Source organism: Mobula birostris, chromosome 29, assembly GCF_030028105.1.
Source record: "Mobula birostris isolate sMobBir1 chromosome 29, sMobBir1.hap1, whole genome shotgun sequence".
NCBI classification, from domain to species: Eukaryota; Metazoa; Chordata; class Chondrichthyes; order Myliobatiformes; family Myliobatidae; genus Mobula; species Mobula birostris.
The window spans coordinates 5,814,575-5,828,420 of NC_092398.1; positions in this window are offsets into that span (position 1 = coordinate 5,814,575).

The following is a 13,846-nucleotide window of genomic DNA, read 5'->3' on the forward strand; positions in this document are numbered from 1 at the left end:
TCATTCCACTGAGATGCAACACAGAGCGTCATAGGAAGTCATTCCTGCCTGTGGCCATCAAACTTTACAACTCCTCCCTTGGAGGATCAGACACTCTGAGCCAATAGGCTGGTCCTGGACTTATTTCCATCTGGTATAATTTACATATTATTGTTTAATTATTTATAGTTTTATATTGCTATATTTATACTCTATTCTTGGTTGGTGCAACTGTAATGAAAGTCAATTTCCCTCTGGATCAATAAAGTATGTCTATCTATCTATCATGGTCTCTAGGGGGGCTGCGCGATTGCTTGCATGGTTGGTGGTGGGGATTGATGCTGTGGCTGGAGCAAGTGGGGGGCACGAGGGGAGTGTTGATGCTTTTGTTGCTGCTTGTGCGTGGGGAGGGGTGGGGGGGCTTTGGAGTTCTAACGTTTCATTCTCTGGGGTTTCTCTTCAGTTTTGTGGATGTCTGTGAAGAGTAAGAATTTCAGGTTGTATACCGTCAACATTCTCTGATATTAAATTGAACCGTTGAACCAGTGAGGGGGCACATCAAGCATTAGGCCACACTTGGAGTACCGTGTCCAGTTCTGGTCGCCTCACTAGAGGAAGGATGTGGAAGCACTGGAAAGGGTACAGAGGAGATTTACCAGGATGCTGCCGGGTTTAGAGAGTACGTATTATGATCAGAGATTAAGGAAGCTAGGGCTTTACTCTTTGGAGAGAAGGAGGATGAGAGGAGACATGATAGAGGTGTACAAGATAATAAGAGGAATAGATAGAGTGGATAGCCAGTGCCTCTTCCCCAGGGCACCACTGCTCAATACAAGAGGACATTGCATTAAGGCAAGGGGTGGGAAGTTCAAGGGGGATATTAGAGGAAGGTTTTTTACTCAGAGAGTGGCTGGTGCGTGGAATGCACTGCCTGAGTCAGTGGTGGAGGCAGATACACTAGTGAAGTTTAAGAGACTACTAGACAGGTACATGGAGGAATTTAAGGTGGGGGGGGTGTTATATGGGAGGCAGGGTTTGAGGGTCGGCACAACTTTGTGGGCCGAAGGGCCTGTAATGTGCTGTACTATTCTATGTTCTATGTTCTATGTAATGGCTTTATGCATCCAGATCTGAAGTCTCACTACAATCCCAAAACACTGTAAGAAATAAGGACAAAATTAGGCCATTTGGCCCATTGATCATGGCTGATCCTTTTCCCCTTTCGGCCCCAATCTCCTGCCTTCTCCCCAGACCCCTTCACGCCCTGACTAATCAAGAACTATCAACCTCTGCCTTAAATAAACGCAATGACTGGACTCCACAGCAGCTTGTTGCAACCAGTTCCACAGATTCACCGCTCTCTGGCGAAAGACCCTGTAAGAATATTGGCAGATGCCTAGTTTAATTGGTCATAGTTGGACAGTGCAATATCTATTCAAAGAGAGGCTTGTATTTTTGCCTTAATTTTTTGCCGATGAGATCATATATTTACAGCCTTCCCTGTTTTATAAAACCACCGCTGCTTTTGCTTATTCAGCTGAGGAGTGGAGCAGTCAAAGTGCCAGATTTCTCTGAAATTCTGCCTAATATCACTCCATGCTTGACTAGGTGGACAGACTCTTCCAAGGAATAAGGACTTATTCCTCTCAGGGAGGGCAGTCACTTGGTGAATTACTGCAGAGAGATGTCCCATTAAGGCAAGTCGCTGAGTATTAGTAGGTCCCAATGAGCCAAGTGACATACCGCTTTACCAGAGTGCCCTTTATATCTGAGTCTACACAGTTAATGTGGACAAAGTGATGAACAGGGGTACTTTTATCCATTTACTGAGTAATGAAGCTTAATAAGGAAGCATTATCAATTTATGTTTTTTATAACTAAAGAGTACTTGAAGATCCTTTCACTGGCTACTTAAGAACATCATGGCTAAAGCTGTCCCAGCTGCTGAGCACATCGACATGAAACGCTGTCGCTGGAAAGCAGCATCCATCATCAGGGAGCCCAAATCCTGAGGACAAGCTCTCTTCTCACTGCTGCCATCAGGAAGAAGGTTCAGGACCCTCAGATCTCACGCCACCAGGTTCAGGAACAGTTATTATGCCTCAACTATGGGGCATTTGAACCGAAGGGGATTACTTCACTCAACTCCACTTGCTCCAGCACTGAAATGTTCCCGCAACCTATGGACTCACTTTCAAGGACTTGCCATCTCATATTCTTGACATGTATTGCTTATTTATTTTGTTATTATTGTTTCTCCTTTTCAGAGGTTGCCTACTTGGCATCAAATGTTGCATAACTAGGACTTGTGATATGCATCAGCTGCTTATACAACCAACCACTGAAGTTCAAAGTTCAAAGTATTGGCAAGCCATTTCCGTAGAAAAAATTGCCAAGAACAATCCTGGTTTTGGAAAGACCATGACCACCCATGTTATACAACATGGCACATAATGATGATGTCATATGACATGGCACATAATGATGATGTCATACACCACGGCCAACAAACAAATCAGAATCACAAATCAGAGCATTTAACTCTTCACCTTACATGACTTATTTCAAAGCTACCAGACAGATTAAATTTAGGGTATTGGAATAAAGATCAAAGTTCAAAGTAAATTCTATTATCAAAGTATAGATATGTCACCATATACAACTCAGATTAATTTTCTAATGGGCATACTCAGCAAATCTATAGAATAGTAACTATAACAGAATCAATGAAAGATCAACCAGAGTGCAGAAGACAACAAACTATGCAAATGCAAATATAAATAAATAGCAATAAGTAATGAGAACGAGATAACAAGATAAAGAGTGCTTAACGTGAGATCACAGACAAGAGAAAATCTGCAGATGCTGTAAATCCAAGCAACTAGAATTGCGCCCCCCCCATCTTCTAACTTTGACTCCTCATTATTCTGTTCTTCAGTCCTGATCAGTAGTCTTGGCCCAAAACTTCGACTGTAATTTTTTCCGTAGAATCTGCCTGTCCTGCTGAGTTCCTCCAGCATTTTGTGTAAGTTGCTTAGAGTGAGATCATTGGTTATGAGAACATCTCGATGGATGGGCAAGTGAGTGGAGTTATCCTCTTTTGTTCAAGACCCTGATGGTTGAGGGGTAGTAACTGTTCTTGAACCCAGTGGTGCATGTCCTGAGGCTCTTGTACCTTCTACCTGAAGGCAGCAGCGAGAGAGGTACATGGCCTGGGTGGTGAGGATCTCTGATGATGGATATTGCCTTCCTACTGCGGCATTTCATGTAGACGTGCTCAATGGTTGGAAGGGCTTTGCCCGTGCTGTACTGGGCTGAATCCACTATCTTCAGTAGGATTTTATGTTCAAATGCGCTGGTATTTTTGCACTTGGCCAGGATGCAGCCAGTGAATACACTCTCCACTATACGTCTGTAGAAGTTTGCAAAAGTTTTCAAAGTCATGCTGAATCTCTGCAGACTCCTGAGGAAGTAGAGGTGCTGCTGTGCTTTCTTCGCAATCGTACTTACTTGCTGAGTCCAGGGCAGATCCTCTGAAATAGTAACAGCCAGAGATTTAAAGTTGCTGACTCTCTCCACCTCTGATCCTCCAATTAAGGTGTGGCCTGTGGACCTCTGGTTTACCTCTCCTGAAGTCTACAATCAGTTCCTTGGTCTTGCTGACATTGACTGAGCAGTTGTTGTTATGACACCACTCAGCCCGATTTTCAGTCTTCGTCCTGTATGCTGATTCATTGCCATCTTGGATGAGGCCTTCTGCAGAGGTGTCCTCAACGAACTTGTATATGATGTTGGAGCTGTGCTTAACCACACAGTCGCAGCTGTAGAGCAAGTAGAGCAGGGGGCGAAGTACACTGGCGTGTAGTGCACCTGTGCCGATGGAGATCATGGAGGTGATGTTGCTCCTATGGCTTCACATGGCCCTGACTGGGGTGGGGGGTTATCAGGTGCTACATCTTGCTCAAGGGTGGCTGCAGGCTAGTGGATGGGAGGAGCACCATATACCTCCTTTGCGAGATCTCCACCGTATCAGCCAATTCTGATTTGTAGGTCATTCAATTGTAAATTAGTTATAAAAATTTGTAATTGTCCTGTCCAAGACCGGAAGAAGCTGCAGAAGATTGTGAACACAACCCAGCACATCACACAAACCAATCTTCCGTCCGTGGACTCACCTTACACCACATGCTGTCGGAGCAGTGCTGCCAGGATAATCAAAGACGCGACCCACCCAGCCAACACACTTTTCGTCCCTCTTCCCTCCGGGAGAAGGCTCAGGAGCTTGAAGACTCGTATGGCCAGATTTGGGAACAGCTTCTTTCCAACTGTGATAAGACTGCTGAACGGATCCTGACCCGGATCTGGACCGTACCCTCCAAATATCCAGACCTGCCTCTCGGTTCTTTTGCACTACCTTACTTTCCCTTTTTCTATTTTCTATTTATGATTTATAATTTAAATTTTTAATATTTACTATCGATTTGTAATCCAGGGAGCGGGAAGCACAGAATCAAATATCGCTATGATAATTGTACGTTCTAGTATCAATTGTTTGGCGACAATAAGGTATAAAGTATAAGGTATAAGTATAAGTGCTGAAGGAACTCATCGGGTCAGGCATCATTGTTGGGGGACTGGACACTCAATGTTTCAAGGCGAGGCTCTGGACCCCAATGGAGAGTTTGGAACGGACCTCCTGAATCATGTACAATCCTGAAGGTGTTTGAAGATATATATTCATGGAGTTAACCTAGGGTGGAGATGGATCGACTCTTGTGGCCACACTCAGCACCTAATGAAGTGGCCACTTGAGTGCATGTTTGTAGTTTTCTGCCTCAGTAGCCCATCTACTGCGAGGTTCGTCATGTTGTGCATTCAGCGATGCTCTTCTGCTCACCACTGATGTAGCATGTGGTTACTTGAGTTACTGTTGTCCCCTTCCTATCAGCTTGAGCCAGTCTGGCCATTCCCCTCCGATGTCTCTCATTAACAAGGCACCTTCACCCACAACACTGCCAACTACCAGATGATTTTGTTGCTTTTTTGCACCATTCTCTCTAAACTCTAGAGACTGTTGTAAGTGAAAATTCCAGGAGATCAGCAGCTCCTGAGATAATTGAACCATCCTGTCTGACGTCAACAATCATGAATGTTGCATATGGAATACATACTTTGATAATAAATTTACTTGGAATGTGTCAATAATAATCCAATTTACCAATTTACCCCCTCTGCTTTGTCAAATCCTTTAAGTAATCACAGGTTTATAAATTTCACCTCCCAATCTTCTAATTTCCATTACATACAGACAGAGCAACACACACAAAATGCTGGGGGAACTCAGCAGGTCAGGCAGCATCCATGGGAATGAATAAACAGTCAATGTTTCGGGCCGAGACTCTTCTTCAGGACCGGAAAGGAAAGGGGAAGACACCAGAATTAAAAGGTGGGGGTGAGGGGAAAGCGGATAGCTAGAAGGTGATAGGTGAAGCCAGGTGGGTGAAAAAGATAAAGGGCTGGAGAAGAAAGAATCTGATAGGATAGGAGAGCGGACCAATGGAGAAAGGGAAGGGGGAGGGTCCCAGGGGGAGGTGATAGGCAGGTGAGAGGAGGTAGGAGGCCTGAGTGGGGAATAGAAGAAGAGGGGATCGAGGGAATTTTTTTTGCTGAAGGAGAAATTGATATTCATGCCCAGAGGGAATATAAGGTGTTGTCCCTCCACCTTGAGGATAGCCTCATCTTCACACAAGGGGAGGCCACGGACCGACATGTCAGAACGGGAATGGGAATTGGATTTAAAATGTTTGGCCACAGCGAAGTTCCGCTCAATCCCTTCTCTTAAAATAATCCCAGGAACTGGTGTGAGCCTCGGATGTACACCTGGTAAGGCAATTACAAACTTTGTTAAAGAAAGAGAGCAACACTGTTGTCGTCTAACAAAGACATGTAAAATTCAGAGACTTCTCAACAGGCCCTTTGTAATACAGACCAGCATGCCATTTGCTTCCCTAATTTTTACTGCAACTGAACTTTCAGTTTTCTGTTATATGTCAAAATTCGCCCAATCATAGACATTACCAAATCTATCAGGCTCTAACTCTTTTCATCTAGAATCAGAATCTGAATCCAAACTAAAAACAGTTTATTATCACTGACATCTGTCACGAAATGTGTTGTTTTGCAGCAGCAGTACAGGACAATACATAAATCACCATAAATTATAATAAGAAATATTTTCAGAACATAAATATTTCGTGTAAAAGGTGAGGTAGTGTTTATGGCTCATGGTGCATTCAGAAATCTGACAGCGGAGGAGAAGAAGTTGTTCATAAAATATTGAGTGGGTGTCTTTAGGTTCTCGTACCTCCTCCCTGATGGTAGGAATGAGAAGAGGGGTCTTCAGGCTCCTGTACCTCCTCCCTGATGGTAGTGATGAGAAGAGGGGCCTTCAGGCTCCTGTACCTCCTCCCTGATGGTAGGAATGAGAAGAGGATGGTGAAGGACATTAATGATGGAAGTCACTTTATTGAGGCATCGTTTTTTAAAGATGCCATCGTTGGTGGGGTGGGTTGAGCCCATGAAGGAGCTGGCTGAGATTACAGTCCCTGCAGCTTTATCGAATACAGTCTGTTGGTACCTTCATACCAGGTGGTAATGCAACCAGTCAGGATACACGCTAGGTGTTAAATACGTGGGTTATGACCAAAGGAAAAAGATGGCTGGGATTGCTTAGCACTTTAGTGCAAGGGTATTTATTCAGTGGGTCAAAAATCAAACACAAAAATTAGTGAAAATAGTGAAAAGAAAACCGCCAAGTGCCCCTCCAGCCCACCGATCCACCCAGCAACCCACCGATTTAACCCCCGCCTAATCACTGGACAATATACAACCACAATAAAAACATCTGAAACCTACTATCTGGTATGTCTTTGGACTGTGCGAGGAAACTGGAGCACCTGGAACAAACACACACAGTTTATAAGAACAGAAGAACATAACAAATAGGAGCAGGAGTCGGCCATCTGGCCTGTCGAGCCTGCTCCACCATTCAATTAGACCATGGCTGATCTGGCCATGGACTCATCTCCCCCTACTTGTCTTTTCCCCAAAACTCTTCATTCCCCTACTGTGCAAAAATCTATCCAACCTTGTCTTAAATATATTTACTGAGGTAGCCTCCACTGCTTCATTGGGCAGAGAATTACACAGATTTATCACCCTCTGGGAAGAACAGTTCCTCCTCATCTCCATCCCAAATCTACACCCTCGAGTCTTGAGGCTATATCCCCTAGTTCTGGTCTCACCTACCAGTGGAAACAACTTTCTTGTCTCTATCTTATCTATCCCTTTCATAATTTTTATATATTTCTATAGGATCTCTCATTCTTCTGAATTCCAGCAAGTACAGTACCAGGTGACTCAATCTCTCTTCAAAGTCTAACTCCCTCATCTCTGGAATCAACCTGGTGAACCTCCTCTGCACCGCCTCCAAAGCCAGAACATCCTTCCTCAAGCAACACACATAAAAGTTGCTGGTGAATGCAGCAGGCCAGGCAGCATCTCTAGGAAGAGGTACAGTCGACATTTCAGGTCGAGACCCTTCCTCAAGTAAGGAGACCAGAACTGCACACAGTACTCCAGGTGTGGCCTCACCAGTACCCTGCACAGTTGCAATATAACCTCCCTGCTCTTAAATTCAGTCCCTCTCATATTGAAGGCCAAACTTTCCATTTGCTCATGGGGAGAAAGTATAAATTCCTTACAGGCAGCGCTGAAACAGAACTTCGAACTCTGACACCCCGCGATGTAATAGCTAACTGGTACTCAACCCCGTCGCCATCCAAGCACTCATTAAAGGCTTGGTATTGGAGCTTTCTGTTATCTCCTGGCTTAAAGAAGAATTGAGAAAAGAAGCTGTTGTCACCTGATCAGGTGTTCCAGATGCTGTTCTACATTATTAACGTTTACAGTACACCACCCAAACATCTGGAGTGAGATGGAAATACGATGACTAGTTTTACTAAATGTTTTATTGTGTGGACAAGACATTCATTAAAGCATTCCAGCACAATCTATAATACAAGACAACAAAGATTTTGCTTCCTGAATACTTCTGGGTGTATCTTATGGATTTTGAGCTACTGATCATGAAACTCACCATAAAATTTCCCTATCACGTACCATTTAAAAAATACCTATATTTGTTATTTCAATTCATAATTCAAGTCAGAATAACTGATGCCAAGACTAAGGAAGGCATTTTTGTTGGTCCACAAATCAAACAGGTCATCAATGACAGGCAATTTGAAGAAATTCTAGTGGGACCAGAGAAAATCGCATGGAAGGCATTCAAGAATGTTGTTGAAAATTTTCTTGGCAACTACAGAGCACCAAACTATGTGCAGCTAGTCGACAACATGCTTCAAGCATACAAAACAATGAAGTACCGCATGTCACTAAAGATTCATTCTCTTCATTCTCATTAAGACTTCTTCCCTGAAAATTTTGGTGCTGTCAGTGACGAGCACGGTGAAAGGTTTCACCGGGACATTGTGATCATGGAGAAATGGTATCAGAGCAACTGGAATCCATCAATGCTGGCTGATTATTGTTGGACACTAAAGCAAGAAGCCTCAGGAACTGAGTACAAATGAAAATCATCAACAAAATATTTTTAGCTTAGTTGATCTATTGCAGAGAGAGTACTGAGAAGATTTACTAGAATGTTACCTGGGTTTCATCTCCTAAGTTACAGAAAAAGGTTGAACAAGTTGGGTCTTTATTCTTTAGAGTGTAGAAGATTGAGGGGGGACTTGATAGAGGTAATTTAAAATTATGAGAGGGATAGATAGAGTTGACGTGGATAGGCTTTTTCCATTGAGAGTGGGGGAGATTCAAACAAGAGGACATGAGTTGAGAGTTAAAGGGCAAAAGTTTAGGGGTAACATGAGGGGGAGCTTCTTTACTCAGAGAGTGGTAGCTGTGTGGAACGAGCTTCCAGCAGAAGTGGTTGAGACAGGTTTGATGTTGTCGTTTAAAGTTAAATTGGATAGCTATATGGACAGGAAAGGAATGGAGGGTTATGGGCTGAGTGCAGGTCAGTGGGACTAGGTGAGAGTAAGAGTTTGGCACGGACTAGAAGGGCCGAGATGGCCTGTTTCCGGCTGTAATTGTTATATGGGTTATATGGGTTAAAGCATCAGCACTGTTACGCAATTAAATGCATTATAGTCAATAAAAGTTAATTTCTTGTTTCTCCAAATTCCTACATGGTACAAGTAGTCTGAAATTATAATTGTGTTCAGCTTCAAGCAACTTATCATAAAGAAAATAAAATTCTGAGAAAGCAACACTTCCGAAAAAAAATTGTTGTCCAGTATAATCAAGGACTTTTTTAAAACAAAATTGAGGAACAGAGCGAGGCTGGAAAGAGGTGAAGGAGATTGAATAAGGAATTTAATTTCAATGTGAGTTGAGACCTGGGTTGTGATACCAGGCCTAAATAACTACTTTATGAATGGTGCTTTCACCATGAGAACGAAAGGGTCTCGGCCTGAAACGTCGACTGTACCTCTTCCTATAGATGCTGCCTGGCCTGCTGCGTTCACCAGCGTTTTTTATGTGTGTTTTGCAAAAAATACATTGTTTTCTGAGCCCATGCACAGAGTTTTATACACCACACTGCTCACGTACTCCGCTTTAATAACTCTCTGAAAAGCCAACAGTTACACTTGCCAAACATGATGCCAAACGATAGTTCCATGAGGCACCTGGTACTAATCTTAGCATTTTATTCTAAGAGCTCAATCCTCACCATCTTTTCCATAAATGGCATCATTTCTGATCTGCATTCTTTCCTGTAAGTTCTCAGTTTCTTTTGCGGAGGGAGGATACGGCTGCAAGCAATGACTACCCTAAATTTCTGCGATTCACTGAAGTCACGGAGCACAGACCAGAAGGGTATACATCCTCCAACAGTACCCCCATTAATTCAGCTTTGCCGTGGGTCTCTTGTGTCAATCATTTAACAAGTCTATCTAAAGTTCCCTTGCCACTGCTTTAGTGGGAGGCAGTAAATCTATTTTAATTAGACGGGTTAACAGCTCTGTCGAATAGTCATGTCAGTTCCACTTAAAGGCTTCAAAGAAAGAGAAGGCTCTTGTTTTTAGACTTTTGCAATTGAAATTGGTTTATAATTGTCACATGCTTAATCATTCTTCAGGAAACATTTTATATCAAGTGATGCAAACACGAGGAAGTCTGCAGATGCTGGAAATTCAAGCGACATACACAACAAATGCTGGTGAACGCAGCAGGCCAGACAGCATCTATAGGAAGAGGTACAGTCGACGTTTCGAGCCGAGACTCTTCGTCAGGACTAACCGAAAGAAGGACTTGATGCTGCCTAGCCTGCTGCGTTCACCAGCATTTTTTAATGTGTGTTGCTTATATCAAGTGATATTTCTTTTAAGTGCTACTCTGGCGATACAGGCAGTGAGAGTCCAACTGCACACAGAAAGCTCCCACAGATTCAAAGATTCAGTTGTACATTCATTATCAAAGTATGTGTGCAGTATACAACCCTGAGATTCCTCTTCCCACAGACATGAAACAAAGAAACCATGGAGCCCATTTCAAAGAAAGACATCAAAGCCCTAACGTGCAGAAAAAAAAGAACAAATCGTGCAAAACAGCAAAAAAACCAAACGAGAAACACAGAATATAAAACACCAAACCACAAACCATTGAAACAAGTACAATTCAGCTCAGCTGAGTTCGATATAGCGTTGTGTTGTCTGGTGACTGAACGCCGCAGGGTCAGTCCGCCGTGATCAAAATCATACAAAAATGGCAACAAAAAAAAGGAATGACCAGAGACCGAAAACACATCATAACATGAACTACAGAGCCCAATCCACAAACTGCGTCGATGAAACCGTTCCCAAAACCCAGGACTCCAGCAGCATCAACTGAGAGGGAGGGAGAGAGAGAGAGATAGACCCATCTAACTCAGGAATCTTTCTTCAGGAGAAGTGAGCGGGATGCTGGTAGATGGGAATTAAATAATGAGCAAGTGATCTGCATTGCTGTAGTTAGACGTGGAAAAATATTGGCCAGGACACTGGGGGCGATCTTAGGATAGTCCAGCTGACAGGTGAAAGGGAAAATAAAACTTCAGCTATGAGGATCCCTGCAGGACCAGCTGACCCTGTGACCTCTGTCTCAGAGGCCGACTTCAGACTGTCTTTCAGGAGGGTGAACCCTCGCAAGGCCTCGGGCCCCAATGGAGTACCTGATAAGGCGCTGAAAACTTGTGCCAACTGACTGGCAGGTATGTCCAAAGACATTTTCAACCTCTCAGTGCTACATATTGCTTTGTGTTGGGCATGTAGCCAAGTGGTGAAGGCGTTCGTCTAGTTACCTCAAGGTCGCTAGTTGGAGCCTCAACTGTGGCAGCGTATTTGTGCCCTTGAGCAAGGCACTTAACCACCCATTGCTCTAGTCTGTGCGAGGAGTGGCGCCCCACACAGGCTTCCAATCTGCACCTTGTATGGCATGAAAATGCCCGACGCAGACCTCTCATGGGCTGAATCAACGCTCCCTCCCCTCCCCACTACTACAGTTGTAAGTTCCCTCTTGCTTCAAAAGAGCAACGATTATACCAGTGCCCACGAAGAGCAGGGTGAGCTGCCTCAATGACTATTGCCCAGAAGCACTCACATCACAATGTTCTGAGAGGTTGGTTATGGCTAGAATTAACTCCTGTCCCAACAAGGACCTGGATCCACTGCTATTTGGCTGTCACCTCAATAGGTCTACGGCGGATGTGATCTCATTGGTTCTTCATGTGGCCTTGGATCATCTGGACAATACTAATGCCTAGGTCAGGATGCTGCTTATTCACCACAGCTCAGCATTTAACACAATCATTCCTACAGTTCTGATTGAAGAGTTTCAAAACCTGGGTCATTGTACTTCCTTCTGCAACTGTATTCTTGACTTCCTAACTGGAAGACCACAGTCAGTGTGGATGAGAAATAACATCTCCACCTCGCTGACAATCAACACTGGTGCACCTCAGGGAAATGTGCTTAGCCCACTGCTCTACTCTCTCTATGCCCATGACTGTGTGGCTAGGCACAGCCCCAATGCCATCTGTAAATTTGCTGATGATACAACTATTGTTGGCAGCATTTCAGATGGTGATGAGAAGGAGTACAGGAGCGAGATAGATCAGCTAGTCAGGGCAACAACCTTGCACTCAACATCAGCAAGAGCAGAGAGCGGATCATGAACTTCAGATAGGGCATATACAAGGGAACACGATCCTCAAAGAGGGATATGAACTGGAAACAGTGAGCAAATTCAAGTTCTTAGATATCAACATCTCTGATGATCTATCCAGGACCCAACATATCGACCCAGCTACAAAGAAAGCATGACAATGGTTATATTTCATTAGGAGTTTGAGGAGATTTGCTGTGTCACCTAGAACATTCACAAATTTCTACAGATGTACCATGGAGAGCATTCTCACTGGCTGCAACACCGTCTGGTCTGGGGTCGCTGCTGCACAGGATCGAAGTAAGCTGCAGCGAGTCGTAAAATTAGTGATCTCCATCATGGGCACTGGCCTCCCTAGTATCCAAGACATCTTCGAGGAGCAGTGCCTCAAAAAGGCGGCGTCCATCATTAAGAACCGCCACTGATGTTCCTCTGCATGTCTCCTCTCTCCAGGCCTTTCAGTACTTCGTAGATTTTAATGAGATCACCCCCTCCTCTTATCCTTCTGATCTCCATCAAGTACAGGCCGAGCGCTATCAGACCCTCTTCATAGGCTAGGCTTTCGTTCTTGTGAACCTACAAGGGCCCCTCTCCAGGGCCAGCTCGTGCTTCCTTAGATATGAGCTCCAAAATTTACAGCCTCAACATTATCAATCGTTCTTCATGTGCCTTGTCGTTTGACATGGGCGATCATGGTCTTTCCATAACCATGATTGTTCTTAGCAAATTATTCTACAGAAGAGGATTTCCATTTCCCCCTCATCTTTGTTCTAAAGGGATGTCGTTGTGTTCTAAGGCTGTGCCCTCTGGTCCTAGACTCCTCCATCCCCTCCACGTCCATTCCTTCTAAGCCTTTCAGTACTTGAGAGGTTTCAATGAGATCTCCCTCACCCACAACCCCTTTGTCCTTCTGAACTCCATCAGCTGCAAGCCTAGAGATATCGAATGCTTCTCCAAGTGGAGGTCTCATTTTTGTGAAAGAGTTTTATTGTGTGCTTTATGTCTACTCGAAAGAGCAGGTGACATCACAGTGAAAAGGACAGCAATTCCAATGGCATATAAGTCCCTCGGTACCACAGTACAATTCAGCCTAGGTTTATCAGGAGCGCTGCATACACAGAGCCCTTAGTATTATCAGGGATCCCACCCATCCATCCCACATCCTCTTTGACTTTCGACCATCAGGCGGGAGACTCTGATGCATAAAGACAGGAAAGGTCAGGATGGGAAACAGTTTCCACCCTCAGGCCATTAGGCTTCTGAATGCTGTGCTGCATCGTATTCGAAGTGTCACTGGTTAATCTGTTTTGTACTTGACAATATTTAATTTATGCACTCTACTTTGTTTATAATTCATTTGTAGATTTAATTCTTACTTTCCAAAGTTATTTTGTGTTATGTGTCTTACTGTACCCGGGTCCGGAGAAACATCGTCTTGTTTGATGGTATGAATGTATATAGTTAAATGACCATAAACTTGCCTTGACTTGACAGTTGTTCAGAATAGGGCTCAGATCACTGATTGTCTAACTTCAAAATACAAGAGGAAATCAGGCAAGCTTTTGAACAAAGAAAGGACGAC